A 22605-nucleotide genomic window follows, 5' to 3' on the forward strand; every position below is an offset into this window, starting at 1 on the left:
AATCGAGCATGCGATGGTCTGAATGTTTGTGTGCCCCTAGAGAACATACGTTCATGTTCTAACCCCTAACGTGATGGTATTAGGAGGCAAGGTCTTTGGGAGGTGACTAGGTCCTGAGGGTGGAGCCCTCATGAACAGGATTAATGCTCTTGTCAAAAAGGCTCCAGAGAGATCCCTTGCCTTTCTGCCATGTAGGGATGTAATGAGAAGTCTGCAGCCCAGAAAAGGGCACTCACCCAACCCTGCTGGCACCGTGATCTCAGACTTTCAGCCTCCAGAACTGTGAGCAATAAATTTCTGTGTTTTTCAACCACCCCATCTGTGGCATTTTGTTGTAACAGTCCAAATGGGCTAAGAGTTTCTGTATAAAGGGCAGGGCAAAAGAAAGAGAAACACGTGGATCAGGGAGCATTCATAATCTAGAGAGGCAGATTGCTAACCAATCATACTTGCACTCTTGTGACCATGTAAATTCCTTGCTGGAGACCATGGGAGCAAGGAAAAGAGAAAGAAAAGCCAAAAAGGGAATGCTAGAGCTGGGAAGAGAGACAAAGGTAAGCAGGATGCCAAGTTAATCAGACTAGTCTAGGCCATGGGCCGGTGGCTGAGAAACAGAAGTCTCTAAATTTTCTTTTAAGAAAAAAAAAAGTTTCCATATAGTTTAACCTTTTGTTTAAGCATGTTGTATAAATTTAAAAATGCATCTAAGACATTGCCTCATCATGAAAAGCTGCTGATGGGACAGATTGAGGAAGTGGGAACAGCATTCATCAGTCTCAGCGTCTGGGGCTTGGAATTAGCCATCACAGACACGGGTACAAGTCCTTGGCATTCAGCACAAAATACCTGTTCTCTTTCTGTATGTTGGGTGTTGATCCCAGTGTTCTACAGGCCTTTTTTGAAGAGAAAAATCAGTGGTTAAGGCCATTTGTCAGAGGGCTGGCTATTTTCAGTGTTATTGTTATGACAAGTCTGGCTTCCAAAAGGATTATTAAGAAAAAAGGCCACCTCTTTGAAATCTACATCAAGTTGTTAAGGCAACGAACCCATGATTAAATCTGGAAATGTTTGCTCTGCCACCCCCTTCCTCTACCCTATTATCTATTTCACATGTTCTTGTGCTTGATACCAGCTAACAGATCATTGCTACATCTCTGCCACCTCATCCCAGGAATCAAAGACAAGTGTGGATTTGAAAAATGGCATTGCCGTGTGCATTTGTGTGTCGATTACATTGGTACATCTGTGGGCTTGTGTGTAACTCTGGAAATAGTTCGTCACATTTTCCCCTAAGTTCTGTTTGTCACATTTAACCAAAGAGGCAGCCATCCCTTATCCAGATAAAGAAAGGACAACCAGGAAACTTCAGTGGCACTTGGTGGATTTCTGCAAAGATTGGAAGATAGACAGTCTAAAAGAAAGACAGCACTTCCCACGGCCTAGAGGTGGGGAATTACAGGGAGTGTGTAGTGTTAGCTGGGGCATACATAGAGTATGGGTAGGAGAAGAGAGGGAAATAAAGCTTGAGAAATAGGGAGGACATTTGGACATCTGCAAGGGCCATGTTTGTGAACAGGGGAATGAGCGACATGCAAAGTGAAGCCTTACTGGGAATGACAAGTGTGAGAAGGGACGGGGACGGGCTTGGGGCAGCAACAGCCAGTGATCAATCATATCAGCAGTTGAGGGAAAAAAACGTAATGAGAGAGCTAGGATTCTGTCTGTGAGGATGGTAATGAGAGAGCCGAAGGGGGAACATCACCAGTGGTGGGAGGATTTGCAGAGGCCTGGCAACCGGCAATAAAACTAGAGGTGGTGGAAGGGGAGTTGGGGAGGAAGGGAGCCTAGGAAGGAAGTGGGGGGGGCAGAGCAAGTCTAGAGGGAAGAGCTATTTGGGGTAGCAGATAATGTGTTCTGACTCGAGGAATGTCCAGCAGGTGATGAGAAATTCATATGTAGGGCACTTGAAAGGCACGAGGGCCAGAGATTCCATCTACATGATTCCCCAGTGAGAAAGATGAGCTAGGAAAAAACAGCAGGGAACTGAGGATGAAACTGAGCCAGAACGCTACCTTCTAACCAATGTATTTGTGAATCTAGCCATGGCAGACCCTAACCCAGGGAGCCTGTGAGGATGAAGACAGCTCATCCAAGACTCTGTGTGGCCCCTTGAAGGCTAATGAGCTCTGCTGAATCCCAGTAGTCAATGGGTGTCCCCCTCCCTGGACATCTGAGCTAAGAGGTATTGGGGAAAAGCCTCCAATTTCACACACTTTGTGACCCAGTTTCTATCTGGCTGACCGAAGCTCTTCTCACTCTGGACGACGGGTCTGAAAGCCGTTTAGTAGAATGGTGGAGAGTTACACGAACCTACTTTCACATTAATTGAATTCCCTTCCGTTGGGCTTCTGCAAACGAACTTGTGTTTTAAGTGCTACATTTTACTTCACTAGTAGGAACTCAGCTGGGTGAAGGAACACTGCTGACTTGAAGGGATTTTCTACAGTGGACCTAGAAGTGTGGGTTTGGTCTTGCAGGAGGTGATGGGAGGAAAGGACCCAAGGAGGCTGTGTGTGCAGGTAATGCTTCCACCAGAACCCTCTGCCTTACCTGCACCACTGGCTTCCAAATCTGGGTGAATCACCTTTGGGTGGCTCTGTGGTTGTACAGATGACGGTCCAACTAGACCAACCAGACGAACTCTTCAGGAAGTGGAGCTCAGGAATCTGATTTTCAACAATCTCACCAGCTATCTGGCGCAGCTCACTCATGACCCTTTCTTCAGGAATCCACTGCCTTGGGGCATTCCATCCTTGCTCTGTAAGAAATACCAAGTGATTTTCAACAGTTGCAGGAATTTTCCTGGCAAGGCCTATAAGAATGGGGGTGAGGGCTTGCTGATCGGGGAAAAAAAAAAATGTTCTAAAATTGTCATTTGTTTTCACTGTGATATTTATTTGTAATATCACATCGCATAAAAACTTCACATAAAATGGGTGTCTTTAGCAGAAAAATTTTGGATCAAAAATGACTGAGAAACTTCACAGCCTGGGATGATGCTACACTTTAGTTCTGCAAAATTGGTCTTATCAGTTTTACCAGAGTGCCACCTCTTTGAAACTAAGTCCTTTAGTGTTTAAGCTCTAGACAAGTGCAAACTCTGGTACCATGAGCTCCCCTTGGGGAGACACGGTGGTCCCTGCATTAATTAAGGAGAGCACACAGCATCCAGGTCAGAACATTAGATTCCCCAATGCTGCCTGCCAGAGAAGGGGGCTTCCTTTTCCTTCACGCCCTCTCCAAAACCTGGGAGCCAAGGTGTACATTTCCCAGGGAATAATAGGAAAACATCTATATCACAGAGAGACTAGCTCAGGAAGCAATTCTCTTCTCTAACCTCTAGCAAAAAAACCAAACATCAAAACCCACAAAGCTGAGAGCCAACATCAGGCACACACCTAAACAGATTTCTTTTCTAGCCCACAGCCCTCTTCTTTTAAAAACCTTGGGAGACACAGAGTGAATAATTTGGGCAGCAAGTGGGAAGATCAAGTCTAAGCTCTCCAACCCCTCTGAACCTGTCTTCTCATTTCTAAAGGGGAACTAGTGATCCCACCCATAGAAATGTATAATAATGGGCAAGATGGGCATAGCTCCTCAGCTACCTTCTACCCAGGGAGGGAGACAGCAAAAGCAGAAACAGGATGAATACATAAAATTATTGCAAGTTTTGAATTTTTTTAAAAGATTTATTTATTTATTTGAGAGAGAGAGAGAGAAAGCGAGCATGGGGGAAGGGGAGGGGCAGAGGAAGAGAAAGAGAATCTCGAGCAGACTCTCTGCTGAGCATGGAGCCCCATTCAGGGCTTGATCCCATGACCCTGAGATCATGACCCAAGCTGAAACCAAGAGTCGGACATTCAACCAACTGAGCCACCCAGGTACCCCATAAAATGAAGGCAAGCTTTAGAAGGGCTGTGCAAGAAACTGAAGGGCTGATGTAGAGTTATCAGGAAAGAGGGCCACCCACAAAGAGGGTTTGAATTCTAATTGCTCTGCTGATTTTCCTCAGGGAAATATTTGAACTTCACTGTCTATTTCCTCACCTACAAAAAGGGACAGTAATCCACAATGGAACATCCTTCAGCCTTAAAAAAGAAGGAAATTCTTTTGCATGCTGCAACATGATGAACCTTGACAATGTTATGCCAAGGGAAATGAGCTAGTCACAAAAAGCATGTATGCATGTATGATTCTACTTGTAGGAGGTCCCTAGAGCCATCAATTTCACAGAGATAGGAAGTAAAAGGATGGTTTCCAGGGGCTGGAGGGAGGAGAGAATGGGGAGTTGTTTAATGGGTACAGAGAGTCAGTTTTGCAATATGGAAAGGGTTCTGGAGATGGATGGAGGTAAGAGTCGCACAATGATGTAAATACAATTAATATAACTGAACTGTACACTTAAAAATGGTAAAGATGGAAAATTTTATATGTTTTTATCACAATTTTTTAAATGAATGAAGAAAAAGGGATAGTAATACCTACCTCATGGGGTTGGTAGGAGAAAATAAAATCGCATAAAACATTTAACACAGTGCAGATCCTTCTTTCCCCCCTACACACACACACACACACACACACACACACACACACACACTCCTTCTGCTCAGCTGTTTTCTCAGACTCCCCTGCCAAATTTCCTTATAGCATAGACACCAACAGTAAGAACAAGCCATGCTCAATGACTTCTGTCCTCAGGAGTCTCCTCAGGCTGCATTCTGGAAGATTCTTCCATCTTCTGTCTTTCCTTACATGAATTCTCATTCCAAGGCATTTCAAGACACTCTGAGAATAATGGTTCTTAACTTGGGAATATCTGCTCTTCAGTTTCTGAAAACAATTTATTCCTCTAGTCAGACCCAGAGTTTTGAAAGACCAAACTGACATTTATGAATGCAACACATAGTTAGAGGGCCTCTATTATGCATGAGGCTCTCTGCAGCTGGAAACATAAGATCCCTTGCTTTTTCCTACTCTAAACAAGCAGTGGGTTCCTAAATTGTTCAAGAAGTATGGAAAAGTACATTGTCTCACATCCCAATCAGTTGTTGAATGCCCTTTGGAACTACTCTGATTCCTTCACAACCCCATCCTACCCTTCTCTTCCTGCATGAATGTACCTTGGGATCTGACAGGATGTGGCCTTTCATGTAGTGATTTGATTGCATTTCTTTCTCTTGTTTCATTTTCCAAACTTCTGAAATCTAAGACAATAATTAACACACTTCTATAATAACAAAGTATTTTTAAATGACTGTGCTTGTATATGCTTTTAAATGAGTTCATATACTTAGGAAGAAATCAATAGATAAGTTTCTTAGTATGAGGCAGATAATAGTGGGTGGGTTTTTTTTGAAGCTGTGACTAGATCTATTACTTGCAGAATCCTAAAATTTAGACATGGTGGGGACTATTGACTCTGAGCTGTATATAATGACACATAATAATGTCTACTATTTCTATAATAAGTACTTTAAACTTAATAAAGTGTTTTTGGATACATTAACACATTTGATTCTTAAGACAAATTAGAGAAGAAAAACAGGCTCAGAGAGTGTTCCAAGCCACCCACCTAGTATGGATCAGAGGTCCCTCTCTGAAATAGCCACCTTCAAGTCTTTTCTACTGTTTTCATTTCATCACTGGGAGAGAGAATGGATCAGATGACAGCTAAAGACTCAGGATAACGTACGGTGGGTTGCCTGGACTGGGCATAGAATTAGAGTTGAACTAGCAAAGAGAAACCAAGCTTCCCCAAGGCATGGAAAGAATTGCTGGGCCATGAACAGGAGGAATTCAGGGAACAGGACATGCGAACCTCTCGGAGCTCAGGATGGCAGCAAAGACTTGGTGCGACCAACAACCAGATAATGTGTAACCACTAAAAGCTTAGTCCTGACAGAAAGGCTGTTTCCCCAGGTCCAGTGTCAGAAGAAACATCCCAAAGTCCTCAGGGAAAGCATTGCCTTGTTTCATTAGATTTCAGTTTTATCTTCCTGAGCACATTCTAAAATATCAAAGAAATCGGAGATCCTACACAACAATAGAGAGCAATACAAAGGTTACAGAAAGAATGAGAAACCCCAACTTGTTCTAACTCCAGACGTAAAATTTAATTATACTCCCTCAGCATCCACAGAAGTGTGCTGAGTAGCATCCTGTTCTTCGGGGCAGCTGTTGGTGCCTCATGGGGTCACTCTTGAGAGGCAGAGTATTTGCTCTCATTGTACTATTTCCTCACTCCTAGGATCTGTGTTGCACTGAACACAAGAGTATATACTGCCATTAAAACCCTTGCAGGCCCTGTCCCTGGCCACGAGAAAACACCATCATTGCTACTTCCCAGTGTTGGGAGGAAGAGGAGAAAGGACTCCCTTCTCTCTCTCCCCACTCCATGTCACACTGATGAGCTCATAAGGGTATGATTCTCGAGTCACATGTTTCTTTGATGACACAAATGCACACACTTCCCCCAAGACCACCACCCCCCACCACGTTCCCCAACCTCCATGTCCCCAGATACTCAGGAGCTGAGTATTTCTCCTAATACTTAGTACTAATCACTTCTTGCCTCAGGATAAGTATTCCTCTTTGAGAAAACTCTATATTATAACAGGTTTCATCCTGCTTTCAATGGTAGATGGGCCTTTTACATCAGAGAGAAATATCACAACTAAAAAGGCGGAATGTGGTTTGAGGACAGACTATTAAGAATGAGTTGACTAGATTAAAGAAAAAGGATGCCCTAAGCATAAAAAAGACCTGACTTGTCTTCCCAGAACAATTCATGAGAACCACAAGGTACATGGCTAGTCCTTGGAATGATGGAGTGGAAGGTTAAACAAAACCCTCAGGTATCCCCATAAGGTGCACACTGCAGAAAAGGCATCTAAAGATGTGATTTAGTTTTCTTCCTTTTTTTTTTTTTTAAGTTCCAAGACTCACAGCTTCTGCAAGTGAGTTTGAGCATATTAATGTAAATCTCCCTTTCATGTTCCAAGAGAAGTCTGTCCTGTGGAACTCTAGGAGAGAGGAGTTAGCACCTTGTTTGGGCTCCCCAGAAACAGAACCTGAGATGAGGATTCATGAGCAAACAACTTTCTGAGGAAAGGGGAAAGGGGAAAACCAGTAGCAGAGTGGACGAACAGGACAGCAAAGGAAAGAGGCCAAGCCAGAAGGCAGATGGAAGCAGAATCCTGCAGAAGGAGCCTTAGCCTGAGTCAGCAGGGAGCTTAGGAGTGCAAGGTGCATAAGGTGCGTTCTGCAAGACAAGGGGCTGGAGCTTTCATACTTCTGTAGCCATCATCCAGTGGATAAGTGGTACCAATTCCCGTGGCACCTCCTGCTTCCAGATTGTGCAGGCCAGGAGTGCTTCAGTGCCCTGAGGCTGTGGAAAAGGAAAGCACTCCAAAACCAATGGGCACACGACAATGGCATAAAGAAAAGATCAGGTGATCTGAGCAAAGCATTTACATTGTTGGCTATAAGGAGCAACAACTGCAATTAGAGAGACTCAAATTCCTCATATACAGAATGAGGTCATTTAACTACCCTGCACACCTGGTGTCTTTTTATAAAATGCGGAATGTAATCACACCTGCCTCAGTGGGTTGTAAGGATTGGACAATTCAGGAGGAGTGCATATTAAACACTGAGAAATACCAGCTGTTACAATTATTTATAAGCAATTATAACAGCAATTTCACCTGGGCCTGTGGCTCTGGTTATTTTGCCAAAAGAAATGTGGTGACCTTCCATGTACCCAAATATCTCAGAGTTCTCTTGTCTCTCAGTAATTTGGAGAATGCATTTGGAGTTACCTAGAAAGTACAGGTCCCTGCAAGGCAAGAAGAACTTGGGCAACATCTATGAGGAATTTTAAAAGCACCTTCAAAAGCACGAACACACATGTTTGAACCGGACACAAAACATTTTTTTTAGATAAAATTCAACCTCGGGTTTGTACGGTGGTTTCTGCCCTGTTCATTTCTTAAACAGAATTATGAGGAGAGCTTTTAATGCAATTGGTTATGAACATCAACTTACTATTAGGTTAGCCCCCAATGAACTAAGTTAGGAGCCATGAGGGAGCTGTTTTTATGACATCCGAGTAGCACAAAACGTGATTTTTCTCTGGAGAAGACTTTTGAGAATTAGAAGAAATTAGTCATATTTTCCAATGTGGGGATTTTAACAGTTGTGAAATTATGACGGAGCCCTGACTCAACAATTCCGATATTGCAATATGTCACCTAGCTGTCTTGTTACTGAAAATTACATGATTTAGAAGACAGTAGCTTTAAAAAGAACTCAGCTGAGGTTGGAAAGAAAAGGGAGATATGCAGACAAAGCAAGGGAAAAGTAGAAAATTGCTGAACATATATAGAGCTAAGTTTAACAATTCTGGGCTCATTTAATACATTTCTGTCTTAAATAGCACACTGAAAAGGCATGTTTATCCTCTCAGTGAGTTATATGTTAGAAATGCGCTCATTAAACTGTTTTTTTTAAATACAATACTGAATCTAAACTGTATTTAAGATGTTGCTAAATATTCAAATGAGTCACCCCTTTAGACTCCCTTTTGGAGGGTTAAAAAGATAAATAGACTTTCACTGGACAAAGAGGAGTAAGCCAATTCAAGACAATCCTTGTGCTATATTTTTCTAGCCTCTTCATTAGGTTACTCCTCATTAACTACCCTAAATGAGCTACGAATAATGATCAGGTCTGTCCTTTCTATATGAAAATTAGGCTATTAGTAAGCTTGTGACTCTCGAGGTGTTTTCCAGGAGTGGTGAAGGGTTTGAACTTTCTCAAGCACACTCTCTAGGTTTCTTTCCCTTGTTTTCAATAGCATACATTTGCAAGATGGTTTACCAGGGTTAGGATGCTGAAAGACTCAGAAAGAGACGGTTCTAATGAGCTTGGTCTCATTAACATAGTGTGATAATTAGGTAACCTAGCTGAACAAATGCAACATTGGGCAAGTTTGAAGAGATATAAACAGCTCCAGGAATCGTAACTATAAAGCTAGAAGTGGTAGTATCCCTTAAAGAACTAAACAAATCACTGAAGAAGTTAAGCACTACTACTTATGGTCAGATACTATAAAGAAAAGAGGGTAAGTCTTATGGTTAAGAAATGATTGTCACCTACAACTAATTGAATTCCAAAATACACACATGTCCTCTTTATGATTTTGCTCCTATCATGATAATACAAATTGAACACATTGAGAGATCCCAGGCTTATTCCAGACAATTAGGAAAGAGTATCTAATTTAACCCAAAGAAGTTTGCTCCAATATGTTGACTTCAGAAGCTACTCTTTATACACTTTCAACAAAGAGTTCTTTGTCTCTTTTCTCAAAGAGTTTAACAAAACAATTCTCCCCAAATTGATCTATAAATCAAATGCAATTCCAATCAAAATTCCAGTAGGATTTTGTACGACCTTGATAAACTTATTTAAAAAGGTCTCTAGAAGAACAAAGCAAGGAAAATTGCCCAACCAGAAATTAAGATACCTCAAAGATGAAGTAATTAAAAAGAAAAAAAGCCAGGGGGTGGGGTGGTATTGGCATCAGAAAAGACAAAGACATCAATGGAATGGAATAGGAAGCCCAGAAACAAATCCAAGTAAATGTAGGAATTTATTCTATGGTAGAGATATATGGGAAGCATTATAAATCTGTGGGGAAAGGATGGAATTTTTAGGTAACTGATATTAGGAAAACTGGCTCACTACGAATAAACATGTCTACCTAATAACATATAAAAATATAAATCTATATTGATTAAAAACCTAGATATAAAAATTAAAACTGTAAAGCAAATATAAAAAGTATTTTTTTAATATTGTGACATTAAGATGTGTGGAATAAGTTTTTACACTCCAAAAACATAAGGTGAAAAGATGTTGACTACAACAAAAATTATGATTTCTATTCAATAGAATACCACAAAGTTAATATGTAGCTGAATGAAGAGATATGTAGCATCTAAAATGTACTGGGGTTAATATCAATAGGATAGAAGGAACTCCTACAAATTAATAAGAACAATATAGGAAACCATTTTAAAATGCACAATGGATATGAATAGATAATTCACAAAAGGAAGAAACCCAACTAACTAATAAATATGTGAAGAAATATTCAACTTCGTTCACCAATAATCCGAGATCTTTATATTAAGATAACTTTATACTCATTCTGTTGGCAAAATATGAATGTTGGTAAATACCGAGTGTTGGTGACAATGTCGGCGTATGGGAAACTCATGCATGTGGGAGAATATTGGTTATGGTATATTAGGTTATTGTCTAAGTGCATTCACTACCTCTCCATCATTTCCATAGAAGGGATATATTTCTCCTCCTCATTGGACTTGGCCATGTGACTCAACATGGCTTTACAGCAGGCTTCCCTAAGCCCTTCTCTACTCCTGGGCTTTAAGCTTTGTCATATGACTTGTTTTGGCCAACAGTATGCTAACAAAAATGACTTGAATGCTGGCTTGAAATGTGCTTGGTGTTGGGCTTGATCTCTTGTTCTTCTGCCATTGCCATGAGAAGAACATACCATAGCTAAATCCAGCAGTTCAAAGAGGATGAGAGATAGATGGGACAGACCTGAACCCAACCTAAAGCCTAGATCCACTCTAGTTGAACTCCCAGCTGACCCACAGATGTATGAGTGATAATAAATTATTGCTATTTCAGGCCATTTAATTTGGGGGCAGTCTGTTTCACAGCATCATTTTGACAACAGCTGACTGATGCATTGATGTAGTATTTTGTCAGTTTTTAGTGAATGTAAATAGCATGTACACTATATAGTAAAAACTGCCACACAGCCTCCTCTACTCTTTTTTGTTGGCAGAGAATACCTCTTATATTAGTCTGGGTACTCAGAGAAACAGAATCAATAGGATATGCATAGAGAGAGAGAGAGAGAGAGAGATTTATTATAAGAAATTGACCCATGCCATTAAGGAAGCTGAGAAGTCTCACAATCTCCTGTCTATGAACTGGAGGCACAGGAGAGACAGTGGTAGAGTTCCAGTCTAAATCTGAAGGCCTGAGACCCAGACAGCTGGTTGTGTGAGTTCCAGACTGAGTGCAAGAGAAGACTCAAAAACAGGCAGAGGGAGCAAATTCTCCCTCACCCCACCTTTTGTTCTATGCAGGCCTCCAGTGGTCTCGATTAGCCCCACCCACATGGGAGAGGCACTCTACAACCACCTGTGACCACTGGGGAGAATAACACTGACTTACAGAGGAATGGTAGAGAAGAAAAATGGAACACATCTGGATCCTTGATTAGGACACCAAGCTGCTAATGTTTCCTCTAGTACTCTTGTTATCTGAGACAATTTAGATTATTACTTATTTAAGGAACTTTTAAGTAGGAATGCTAAAAGCACCCTTAGTTATCCCTGAATTGGCCCACTAATCTCAACTCTTAGATATGAATAGGCACGTGCAGAAGAAGATAGGTATGGTGATGCCCATTGCAATATTATTTTGTGGTAGCAAGTACTTGGGGGCCTCCTAAGTGTCCATCACTTGGAAATGGACCATCAAAATGTCCACAATAAAATATTGCATAATAATCAGTAGTAGTGGACTATATTTACAGAAGAACTTTGAATAGATCTCAAAGACATAAAGTAATAAAAGTAAAAACTGGAATGAGATATATATCACAATGCCATTTGTGTAAGGAATGCAAACACAAAACAGCATTGTTAAGTTTGCCAATAATTCACCTATATTCAAGGAAAAATGTTTGAAATATTACAGTGCATGTTAGTGGGGAAGGATCTACTCTCAAGCTCACTCATGTGATTATTAGCAGGATTTAGTTCCTTGTGGGCTGGTGGACTGAAGGCCTTCGTTCTTCACTGGTTATTGGACAGAAGCCTCCTTCAACTCCTTGCCATCTGGGTCTTTATATAAAGCAGCTCACAACATGGCAGCTTGATTCCCTCAGAGTGAACAAGTGAATGGGAGAAAGGGTGTGCAAGATGGAAGCCATGGTCTCACTTTTGCCATATTCTGTTTATCAGAAATAAGTCACTAGGTCCAGCACACATTCAAGGGGAAGGTACTGCACAAGTGAGTGAGCACCAGGAGGTAGGATCACAGAACCATCTTCGAAGTTCCCTACCACAGCCCTCAATACCATGATCAGTGATGTTCACTTATGAACTGAGGAATATGATTAATCGAACTTCGTATAACTGAGGTCCAAAAAAATGAAATGAAAGTAAAATCAAGTGGCAAAAAGACCAACATGGCTTTCACTTTTACATATTTGTAGGGCAAGTGGTAGCTAATTGACATTAAATAATGCCTGGCAGACTGAGTAGCAATTGGAGCCAAAATGCTGACTTTAGGTATATGAATATTAAGAAGCACAGAAAAAAAACAAAAAACACCACAGCTTTATTACTTAAGATCAATATAAAGAGTCAGAAAGGATAAAAGGTGAATATTAGTATAGCTTCTACTAAAAACAGTAGCTCAAATCCAGATTTAAAGTAAAAAATATTCTATGTGTCACAACTTTTTGATGTAGATTTGGGTAATTTTATAATAGGAGAAAACTTAATGTTCCCTCATTTAGCAGGTGGAGAATCAGAGGTCCAGACAGCCTGTGATTTCACTCCAACCATGGCAAGCTCCTCCTTCTTTGGTCAAAGCAACTCTTTATTAGAGAGACTCTCCTGCCAGAGTAGAAATGTGATCATTACCACTTCCAAGCAGCTTTCAGTCTGACACTAACTGGGCTAGTTAGTGTCAGCCTTCCTTCCTTTTTCCCAGGAAATTTGCACCAAAGAGTTAATTGCATTAAAATGTTTCATTTTTAACTTCTGTCTTTGCTAACGAACAAACTTTCAAAAACAGTCTCCATATTCTATTTCAAACCAGGGCAAGGCTTCTTTTATTTTGTTTCAACACTATTTTCCTAAACCTCTGTCTCCTTTTTATGCTCCTCATCGCAGAGTAAGTCCATGAAAAATTAACACTGCCGTTCAGTAGGGAAGCTAGCTCTTTTTAAAAGAATGTTCTGGCAAGCCCCAACACCAGGGCATGCCATGTCCCAGCAGATCTGCCTTAGAAAGGTACAATGTGTTACAGAAGCTTCTCCCTAGAGAGTGTGAATCTCAAGGGCTGTGGCAATTATACTAGATTTCCTTTATGTTTTCTTGACCATCCTTTATTTAGTTCTTAATAGCACACTGTGGGTCTATGAACTTGCAAAATATAAAGTTAGTCACTGTAATGATGTAGGAACCATTATACTTTCTTGGACTCTGTGGCCAGTGGAGGAAAGCTGATGTATCAAAGTCCAAATTCTACAAACAAAATGACATTTACAATTGCTAAAAAAAAAATTGAGTTTTATGGGTAAGACATTTGTCCATATCAAAGAGTACAAAATATCAATGTCAATTAGAAAAATAGGCAGTGGAATAAGTGGATCTAAGAGTTTCTCAGTGTCATGAACATTCTAGTCAAAAACGGCATTTAATGAAAATTAAAGTTGTTCCTTTTCTTAAAACTAAAACTATAATTTCTTCTAGTTCAATGCAAGAAGTTATTTTTATTCACATTTACCAATAACCATTTGGATCAGAATTTTTCAATTCATAAGCTTTCAATTCATAAAGTTATAATTATGTCACATTTTAAAAGAATTCCTCTGTGTGTAATACATAAGAGTAATCCAACTAAAGGTCACTTGGTAAATTTGATCTGATAGTTAAATAAGATCACAGGGCTCTGTTAAAATGCCCATCCCTCTTCCTTCTCCCATCCTAGACTTTTTGACTTAGCTCACTTCAGAGTCATACCTTTTAGATATCATCACATAAAATCACAAAATCACCAGGTGGCTCTTCAGCTTTAAGGTAGAAGAGGGTATGGTCATAGGAGACTGGCACTGGTTGACCACCAATTGAAAACCTTATCCAAGTGAATTTGCTATTCAATATCTTCATATGCCTCTCTCTTCACTTTATACCAGGGCCCACTGGACTCAGCATGCTATCTGTCTCCATGTGCGTCAACATTCTAGACAACTCTTAAAAATCTTAGTGCTCAGAATCAAGTTAGATACTCAGTTGGTAAATAACCTTTCACTCAACTCAGGATCCCTATCTTCCCACCACTGCCCTCTAGGTCTGATATTTTGTATATCCCATCAATAACAGTAACAATAACACTCCATATGTAACAGTTTCAACAGTTATATTAAAATATAACAGTCAGTTCTTAATTCTAACTAGCTTATTCCCTAAAGCTTCCTCAAAGGTCACAATAACACTCAGACTTTAAAAGAATACAATAAAGTATATATAATATGTAAGTCAGCTTCACACATTAACATGCAATGCTACCTTCTCTCAAAATATTTCACCCATCCACCACCTGCTTCCTTAAGGTTGGCAGGTAATAAAATGAATGAGTACAGACATTAAATTCTAAGGGGTATATGCATTTTGAAACAACGGTGGTAATAACCATGCCTTTGGCGAATCAGAAGAGTAATCAGAAAAACTCTAACAAGTCCTCTCTCTCCCTTTTCAAGGCTGAGCTAAATCTCTCAGAATCAGATCTAGCTATTTCCATTCCCTTATATGTGCCTCAAATCATTCTACAGAGAAAGAATCCGTTAACTATCATCTCTACAGGATGCAAAGTGTAAGATGTCTACTAAAATAGCTAACACAACCCAGAGCCACACTAATGGAGGTATAGAATTCAGCGTCCAAAAGATAATAGTTACACCATGTGGTCTTAGAACATCATATAACAGGTAGGAGGGGGGAAAAAAAAAACATTTAAAACACAATTTTTAAAAATAGTCCTTTAGTCAAAAAACTACTCTGCCCTGAATCCACTCTAAGTCACTGCGAGATTCAATAGAAACTCAAAGGGAACTAAACACTAATGGATTCTCAGAAGAAAAACACATTATAATTGAACCATCCTATTCCTTGGCACACATAACAGCTGGTCTGACCTCACATGGGGTATTATGTTCGACTCTGGCGCCATATTTTAAGTGGGACAATGATAAACTGGAATACATTCAGAATAGTGCAGCCTATTCTGGAAACTATTTCTTATGATAAACGGCTGAAAGAATTACAGGTCTACATCCACCAGTGAAGGAAATATGATAACTGTCTGAAATAATAAGAGTGGCTAGCAAGTGGGATTAGAATTATAAAGAGTGGCTTAGAGCATTAATCAAGGAAAGAATCCTAATCAAATAAATGCAAATTAAAACAATAGTGAAACAATATTTCCACATTCCTGCACCTCAGGAAATTGGGATACACACACACATATATTTATTTTTCAATGGAAATGTCTAGAGTTTCACTGGTAGGAAGAGTAAGAAAAGCTTTTCTGGTAGTCAATTTGGAAATAAGAATCAAAAGACTTAAAATTGCATGTACCCTGTCACCAAATGTTTTCACATCTAAGAAGTTATCTTAAGGAAATAACTGGAAATGTTTTCAAAGACTTTTGTAAATGAATGTTCATCAGAACATTAATCATGCTTACAGAAAAACAGGAGCAATACCTAAATACTCAATAAAAACCTTTGGATTATCTACACTAATAATTGTATAGTGTTTATATTTAACAGTTACTGGTAAATATTTTCTTCATAACTCTGTAATCTCCACAAAATTTCCCTGAAGAGATTTTTATTATCCCCATTTTATAGAAGAGGAAATTGAAGTGAAATATATTACGTTGCTCAAGGTCTAACAGACAATATGTGATGGAGTCAAAATTCCAAAATAGGCATCCTGGCCCCACTCTCTACACTCAACCAACACTACATTCGTTTGGTTAAAAAGTCATGGCATGTCAAAATATGGAATATCATTTTTAAAATTGAAATTAAAAATGGAATATGATGAGTTCACCTGGCATTAGTCATCAATATCTATTTTAATTCCCTTTTTAGAAAACCAAAACCACATTTAGCCTTCTTCGGTCCTCTGGCCCCTGTCCTGTTCTCAAGTTTTTCAAAGACCTCACCCCAATACCCTTCTTGTTCCTTGAGATAAAACTCCTCCAAGGCAGAGGGTCAGCCCATTAGAGTAAGAGCTTGCTCATAGTCTCTGGCTAACTTTCTCTTTCCTCTTTCAAGTGCTGTTGTTCCACAGGATCAGTGGACACAAGTTACTGTTTGTTCAAAACAAAACTGTTTTCAGGCCAATTCAAAAATAACAAGTTAATCATGGGTTATTTTTTCTTACTTTTCATTTTAGAGTAATTAGAAAAAAGAAATTGGATGGTGGATGTAATTACCAAGAAGAAATTTTAAAAACAGCTTAGGTCAATCTCAAGCACCTTTCAGATGAGGCCATGGTTTGTGCATCTTTCCCTCTTCAAGCTGAATTGTTCCTTGTTATGCTGTAGAGATAAACAGGAAACACCTTGGATGACAAAAACCACAAATACAATTGCTATTTCTTCTGTATTGGAAAATATCTTGGTTTAATTTTTGGCTCACTTGTAAATCCAAGCACACGTTTTAAACTCATGCTGTTTTTCTCCACCAACTCCCATTAAGGGCTAGATAAAAACATAAATGACCAGATGGAGGGTTTTATAAATCTCTTTGTTAATACCAATCAGAAGTAAAAAAAAAAAAAAATAGGTGGAATTCCTTTGAATATGCAAAGAAGTGTTTTTTTTTAATATATATAGCAAAATAAGTATTATGTCAAGAATTGTTCTGCTTACTCAGTATTCCTCTAAAATCTACAAGTTTGATGAATGGTCTGTGAGAGATGGCGAGAGCTGGGACTTACGCTGATCGTTTAATTCCTTTGGCTTGAACAATATCAAGATTTGTGGACAGTCTGATATCCTGCCAAAGACTTATGTGACTTCCCAGGAGAACCTTCTATTCTCATAGTTACTCCTGGCTGTAAGCCCCTTATTTCCACAGAATTAGTTGTAAATGTGAATCATATCATAATTCCCTACATGCCCTTCTGTTCTGTACCAAATCAATCCAGATATGGAAATGGTGCTTTCCTTCTTTTTCATAAAGACAAACAAAACTTACCAAGCAAGCAAGTAAGTAAAACCATGCTCACATGATACTTAACATGGCAGATTTTATTAGAAGTTTGGGAATATCAAAAAAATTTATATCACAGCAATGCAAACTACAGAAACTGAGTATAGTCCTTTTTCCAAACCACTTTCAGTTGCCTGGTCATGAATTGTTCACTGGTTACAGCAACACAACTAAAGCTTCTGTCAGCATCTTGCTAACTCTCTCTCCTTCTCCCAAACCCTCTCTCACAGTAACATCAATGTTGTACTAAGAATGGGTTATTTCTAGCACAGAACATTTAGCTCTTTCATTTCCTTTTCTCTTGCAAACCCCACGTGACTTACGATGTTGTTGTTTGTTTTTCAACAAAGGCATTTCCCTCTACAGGGATGATAATGTTGCTATCAATAAAATTTTATTATGCCACTTCAGTTGTAATCATAGAATCTTAGAAGTCATATGGGCCAAGATCCTTATCCCAACAGATGAGAAGTCCCTAAACAAAAAGACCAACTGACTTACCCCAAGGTCTCATACCTTAGTAGTGGCAGGCTAGCAGAAAACAAACAAATAAAAAAACATGTTCTTCTGATTCTGCTTGTCTTCTTACTAAACACAAACACTAAAATGTCTTAATATTTACTAATATTCACCAGTGGAAGGAAATGTTAAATTCTTTTATCATCTATCTATCTATCTATCATCTAGTACATTGCAAGAAAGTAGGACATTTATTTAATGTTCAACCAGTCCCAGGAACTTCTAATCATCAAATACATTTGTGCACATAGTTGTGCTAAATGTCAGTGTAGATATGAAGGACTCAGAGTTGTATAAAATGTCTTTGGCATATAGCTCCTCTGTATCATGACCCTAAACCTCCTTTCCTAATCTACAGCTATAAATACCATCTATATGCTGATGACTATCCAACGTCAGGTATCTCCACCCCTGACCTCAGCAGCAAACTCCATACTTGTGCCCCTAAATGCCTTCTTTAACAAGCCAACTGGTTGACTGATAGGCAAAATGGAATTCTTAAATATTTTCTCAGCCTCTCGTTAAATAATTCCTTCTTTGAATTCTTCATTTCAGAAAGTAGCATCACAGCTGCCCAGTTGCTCAGGGTAAAAATCCTCTGAATTATCTTTGATTTGGTCCATTCAATTGTAACCTATGCCCACTCTATGAGCTCCTCTTCCAAAATACATTTTTAATCCATTCCCTTCTGTCTCCACCATAACCACCCCTCTCCAAGCTCCTTGACCTTGTGACTAGACTGCTATAATAATCTCCTTAGTAGTTCTCTTCCTCTATTCCTACCCCTTACCTGTTATCTAATAAGGCAAACAAAGGGATTTTTCAAAAAAATAAAAATAAATCATATTACGGCTACCTAGGTGGGTCAGTTGGTTAAGCCTCAGAGTCTTGGTTTCAGCTCGGGTCATGATCTCAGGGTCATGAGATCCAGCCCCACATCGGGCTCCATGCTCAGAGCATAGAGTCTGCTTGAGATTCTCTCCCTCTGTCCCTCCTCCTGCTAGCTCTCTCTCTCTCTAAAATTAAATTAATTAATTAATAAAATCTTTAAATACATATATATAAATCATATCATAATAATCAATGTCTTTCCATGATATTCAGTATAATAATCAAGTTCTATTCTAGAGCCTTTAATGCCCTTCTTGATCTGGCTCTGCCTCCCTCTTTGTGGTTAAATATATTAACCTCTTCCTTTATGAGTTTTATTTTATGTCTTGTTTAAGAAATCCTGGTGGAGGGAGGGGAGGGCTCCAAGATGCCAGCATAGGAAGATCCTGAACTCACCTTCTCCCATAAATGCACCAAATCTATAGCTACCTATAGATCATTTCTCTCTGAAAAAGATCTGAAAACTAGATGAACTTTTCTCCATGACAAAGGACAAAAGGTCACATTGAGATCAATAGGAGAATCAGAGAAATGGTCACACACACACACACAAAACTCTCCTGGTGTGGCAACATACAACAGGGAGGGATCTCACCAGACAGGCGCTTCTCCAGGAAGAATGAGGGTTTGGGCATGCCAGCCCCTAGAATCTGCATCAGAGAGCTGAGCCCCTAGAATGATTGGCCTGGAAAATCAACAATTTGGGCTGACATTGGGGGTCCAAAAGTGCTATAGGCATTCCCCTTGGAGGGTTCACATGTGGTCTTGCTCACCATGAGACTCAGTAGTTTGAAAAGTACCTACTTTGAAATAATACCTAGACAGACTATACTTGAGGGAGATTTATTTGCTGATTTGGAATGATGGCTGGAGGGGTGGGGGACAGATGAAATGCTCCTTGGAGATGAAGGCACTGGTGGACACCAATGTTGTGCTCTACATAGAGCAGGCTAGCACAAGAGGGTGAGCTCAGACCCAGCACCCTTCCCAGGTAGGGGCCAGTGATCCCAGCCCTTGCTGAGGTCAGAAAATGCAGGCAGCTGTAATGCTCTGGCTGGGGCTGGAGAGCACAATGGTAGTGACATTCTCCCACTCCCAGCCAAAAGCCAGCAGAGGCATACAGACTTGGCACTCTCTCATGGCATTACTGAAGCCACTGGGCACACAAAAATCAAGACTTTTTTGTACCACCTTTCTGAAGCCAGCTAGCATGCTCTGCCCTCTACACCCTCCCCCTGCCTTGCTGAAATTGGTTGGTATGGGCAATCCATGCAGGGCACAATGCTTGATCACCTGGCCCTGGTGGCCAAGAGGGCTGGCACTTCAAAGCTCCATAGGACTGTAATAGTCAGAAAGGCAATTCTTGGTAGGCCACCACCCCAGGGCACTGCACTGATAGGTCTTTGCACACCTTTGACAATGGCAGCATACCAAGAATAAACCAAGCAGTTTAGACAATGACAAAGATTGAAGACAACCAAGAGCTAGGGCAAAGTTAAATGAGAAGAATCATACCTATAAGGCCCACTCCTTCAAGACTGAGAGAGGTGGTTGTTTTTGCCTAATACATTCAAACATAGAGAACCAAACAAAATGAGAAAACAGAGAACTATGTTCCAAATGGAAGAAGACAAAACTCAGAAAATGACCTTAATGATATGAAGATAACCTGATAAATAATTCTAAGGAATGGTCATAAAGGTGCTCCCCAAACTCAGGGGAAGAATGCATAAACACAGTGGGAACTTCAACAACGAGAGAAAATATAAGAAAGTACCAAACAGAAGACACAGAGCCGGGAGTACAATAACTAGACTGAAAGATACACTAGAAGGGTTCAACAGCAGACTGGGTGAAGTAGAAGAATAGGTCAGTGAGCTGAAAGATAAAGCAATAGAACTCAACCAGGCAAAACAGCAAAAAGAAAAAGAAAAAAATAATTTAAAAAAATGACAATAACTTAAAGGACCTCCAGGACAACATCAAGTGGAATATTATAGGGATCCCAGAGGGAGAAGAGAGCAAGAAAGGGACAGAAAACTTATTTGAAAAAAAGTAATGGCTGAAAACTTCTAACCTAGAGAAGGAAACAGACATCCTGGCCCAGGAAGCCCAGAGAATTCCAAAAAAGATGAACCCAAAGAGAGCCACACCAAGACACATTATAATTAAAATGTCAAAAGTTAAAGATAAAGAGATAATCCTTAAAAACACCCACAGAAAAACAAATTGTTAGATACAAGGGAAATCCTGTGGGATATCAGCAGATCTCTCAACAGAAAGTTTACAGACCAGAAGGGAGGGCCATGATATATTCAAAGTGCTGAAAGGAAAAAATTTCCAACCAAAAATACTCTGCCTAGCAAGATTAGCATTCAGATTTGAGGGAGAGATAGAGTTTTCCAGACAAGCAAAACGAGCCATACAGGAAATATTAAAGGGACTTGTTTAAGCTGAAAAGAAATGGCACTAATTGATAACATGAAAGTATATGAAGGTAAAAATCTTTATTTTTTAAGGATTTTATTTATTTATTTATTTATTTATTTATTTATTTATTTATTTATTTATTTGACAGAGAGAGCACAAGCAGGGGGAATGGCAGAGGGAGAGGGAGAAGCAGACTCCCCAATGAGCAGGGAGCCTGATGCAGGACTCAGTCCCAGGAGCGTGGGATAATGACCTGAGCTGAAGGCAGACACTTAACCGACTGAGCCACCCAGGGATCCCTATGACAGTAAAAATCTTACTGGAAAAGGTAAATATATAAGAAAGGTAATGATTAATCTCTTACAAAGCTACTAAGAGGGTTAAAAGAGAAAAGTAGTGAAAGTAACTGTAACTACAACAATTAGTTAAGAGATACATAAAAGTGATATAAAAAGTGACATCAAAAACATAATCTCAGGAAACAAACTGAGGGTTGCTGGAGTGGAAGGGGGTGGGAGGGATGGGGTGGCTGGGTGATGGACATTGGGGAGGCTCTGTGCTATGGTGGGTGCTGTGAATTGTGTAAGACTGATGAATCATAGACCTGTACCCCTGAAACAAATAACACATTATATGTTAATAAAAAAATAATAATAAAAAACATAAAATGTGGCAGGTTGGTAAAAATGTAAAGTTTCAGAATGCATGCAAACGTAAGTTGCTATCAGCTTAAAATAGACTGTTAAACACATAGAATGATACATTGTGAACCTCACAGGAACCACAAAGCAAAAAATTATAATAAATACACAAAAGAAAATTAGAAAGAAATCTAAACCTAAACTAATGAAAGTCATCAAACCACAGGGAAGGGACAAAGAGAAGAAGAAAGGAACAGAGAGAAACTACAAAAAAAAAAAAAAAAAAGCCAGAAAACAATGAACAAAATGGCAATAAGCAAATACTTATCAATAATTCTTGTATAATCACTTAGATTGTCCTCAAAATACTCTTTTAGCTTCATCCTCACGTTTTGGTGTTTAATGTTTTTATTATAATTCTGTTTTATGTCTCTCTGACTTCTTTGAAGTTTTTCTAGACGTGCTTTGAGGACCATTATATGTCATTTTTTGCAAATACTGCGTGTACTCTCGAGAATATGTGTTCTCCAGTTATTGGGTACAGGACTCAATTTATATCCATTAACTCAAATTCTTAACTATGTTTTCTAATCTTCTCTACTTGTTTTTATGTATTCTTCAAATACTAGAGAGGTAGTTTGAAATCTCTCATTATGACAGAGGATTTTTGCATTTCTCCTTGAACTTGTGTAGTTTTTGCTTTCTATATTTTATATCCACTTCATTACTGCATATAAATTTAGAATTGTTATGTACTACCTATAAATTGACTCTTTTGATGTTTCATAGTTAACTTCCATAGTCTTAATAATTTGTTTTCTGTTTAACATAAAGAGAAGTACTTTGGGGTGTTTTGTTTTTTGCTATTTATGGGGTTTTTGGACTTCTGTTTGTTTTGTTTTTTGACCTGGTTTATTCTTTTACTTTTAACCTTTC

At 39.3% G+C, this 22605-nt stretch overlaps 1 protein-coding gene across 2 annotated transcripts in view; it reads left to right on the forward strand.

Annotated features, from left to right (window-relative positions):
• The first annotated feature begins 460 nt into the window (after positions 1-460).
• The window catches only part of LY86 (lymphocyte antigen 86), a 126411-nt gene continuing 104266 nt past the window's right edge, over positions 461-22605 (forward strand). For both annotated transcript variants that reach the window (XM_035030793.1, XM_035030794.1), the window contains exon 1: positions 461-554. The gene's annotated coding sequence lies outside the window, so the exon portion shown is untranslated. The remainder of the gene's footprint in view (positions 555-22605) is intronic.

The sequence above is a fragment of the Mirounga leonina genome, unplaced genomic scaffold, assembly GCF_011800145.1.
Source record: "Mirounga leonina isolate KUSES-001 unplaced genomic scaffold, KU_Mleo_1.0 Mir_366, whole genome shotgun sequence".
NCBI classification, from domain to species: domain Eukaryota; kingdom Metazoa; phylum Chordata; class Mammalia; order Carnivora; family Phocidae; genus Mirounga; species Mirounga leonina.